Below are 2,038 nucleotides of genomic sequence, written 5' to 3' on the forward strand. Positions count from 1 at the left end.
TTTTATTATCTTTCCCTTTGCTCCTCGTCTTCGCTCGAGATTTCATGGGTCGTTTGTTATAAACGTCAAATAAATGAAAGACCGTTCGAGAAGTTATTTAGGGTTACTCTGTTAATCGAGCTACGAACAAAAGAGGAATGGTTCGAGAAGTTATTTAGGGCTACTCGTTTTGTCTTATTCTGAAAATGATTAGGGTATCCTCTACGATCTCTTAAACCTCAAATTCTCAACAAAAGCTTTACCATTCACGTTATTTATACTTGTAGGCTTGTGTCATGGCATGTAGCCGACGATGTCCTTTGGAGGACGATTATGTTGCGAGCTTATGCAATGATATTGATGTGAGATCCTACATCGATTGAGGAGAAGAACAAAACATTATTTATAAGGGTCTGGAAACCTCTTCTTAACCGTCGCATTTTAAAACCCTTGAGGGGAACTCGAAAGAACAATGTCTTGAGTTACGAATGTCTACTACGGTGACTTGTCTTGCTTTAGTTTAGTCTTGAGTTACGAATTACTACGGAGTGACTTTGAATAAAAAATAGATTCAACCGGCCAAAACCTCTGCTCGGTTGTTGGTAGACTGGGGATCGAATAGCAAGTACCCGGAATCAGCCATCATAGTCTATAAGAATAAGACCTCTGGCCCCCGCAGATCCCTTTTAGAGGCAGAGCCATCTTTAGCTTGACTCTACCCTGGTCTGGATGGAGCATTGGTTGGAGCATTGGTTCGAGTATTGGTTCAATAAGCTAGTTTTGTGCATTCTCAACGAGTCATATTGAACTGGGCCTAAGGCCCATAGAAAGAAAGGGTGGGCCCAAAGTCCAGGTAAATAAAAGATGGGCCAAGATATGGAGAATGGAGCCCAGAACCAGAGGGTGCTCGCGCAATATGAGCGGCGGTAGCGGAACGGAGACGGTGCGCGTGGAGGCTGGGCAAGAAATTCAGATAGAAACGGTGGCCCAGATTTGGAGGACTTCGAGACTGAGACGAAGCCGCTGTATTCTTTCTTCGCGCTGAGGAGAAGAACAAGAACCACCGCCACCATCGCCAAAAAATCTTACTCGTCTCACTAAACTCCCTTGACAACCGCCAACAAGATCCAAAACCGCCTTCTTTCACGGGCAATACTATCCTCTTTTTCACCAACACTAGGTACCTCTTTCCAGTAGTTTTTTGTTTTTCGCGTTCTTTGTGTTTCTGCTAGATTCTGATTGATTCCTGCTAAAAGGAAAATGAAGTTTCCGAGGCTAATGCATTGCTTTGTTCTTCTATTCAAATGCTTAGCTCGTTAATTGCATTTGTTTCTTTACTTTCCTTTTTCATACTTCACTGTTTTCTTAGCTTAATCGGCGGAGAAATAAGCGTAATGATTGCTGGAGTTTTACTTCAATTGTAGCTAGAAGAGTTTTACTTACTGCCCTTCTATCTGGAAGAATTTTATTGCTACAATCTCGATTTCGTAAACTCGAGCTTCACTCTTTTCCCCTTGGAAGTTTATTTCCACGTAATTGAAGTCCAATAGGAGCTCGGACGTATATATTTCGGAGGTAGGAGTTGGAGTACCGGCCAACCTGAGCTGAGCTTATGGTTAGGCATTTGTTACTCCCCTCGACCCTCACCCGCGCTTTTGTGCAATGTAATATTTTTGAATAATGGGTTTCAATTTTTTAGGAGTTGGAGTGTACGAAATTTCGTGTTAGGATTACGCTTATGTTAATATGCATGTTCTGTTTTTCAATTACAGACCCACTAAATGTTTTAACCCTTGAACATCTTTTGGTCTTTGTTTTAAGTGGAGGTTTTTAAAGTCCACAGTTCATGGGGTTTACGATTACTTTTATGGTGATATCTTCCAATTTCATTGCCACAACATCGATAGTACAGAAGGAGGTGCTTGCAAAGTTGCTCAGACTCTCATGTAACATACTTTTGTATCCAATCTTGATTGAAAAATTCCTATAACTAATTTTAGCTAAAATCTAAGTGGACTTAAAAACCCAAATATGCGCCCCCCCCCCCCCCCCCCCCCCC

The 2,038-nt window shown here is 41.8% G+C and overlaps 1 protein-coding gene across 2 annotated transcripts in view; it reads left to right on the top strand.

The window, feature by feature from the left end:
* The first annotated feature begins 886 nt into the window (after window positions 1-886).
* LOC111447439 (homeobox protein HAT3.1) overlaps window positions 887-2,038 on the top strand; it is a 9,585-nt gene continuing 8,433 nt past the window's right edge. Inside the window, exon 1 of one of the 2 annotated variants that reach the window (XM_023086608.1) lies at window positions 887-1,159. The gene's annotated coding sequence lies outside the window, so the exon portion shown is untranslated. The remainder of the gene's footprint in view (window positions 1,160-2,038) is intronic. The other variant, XM_023086609.1, reaches the window with a different exon arrangement.

The sequence above is a fragment of the Cucurbita moschata genome, unplaced genomic scaffold (genome assembly GCF_002738365.1).
Source record: "Cucurbita moschata cultivar Rifu unplaced genomic scaffold, Cmos_1.0 Cmo_Scf00009, whole genome shotgun sequence".
NCBI lineage: Eukaryota > Viridiplantae > Streptophyta > Magnoliopsida > Cucurbitales > Cucurbitaceae > Cucurbita > Cucurbita moschata.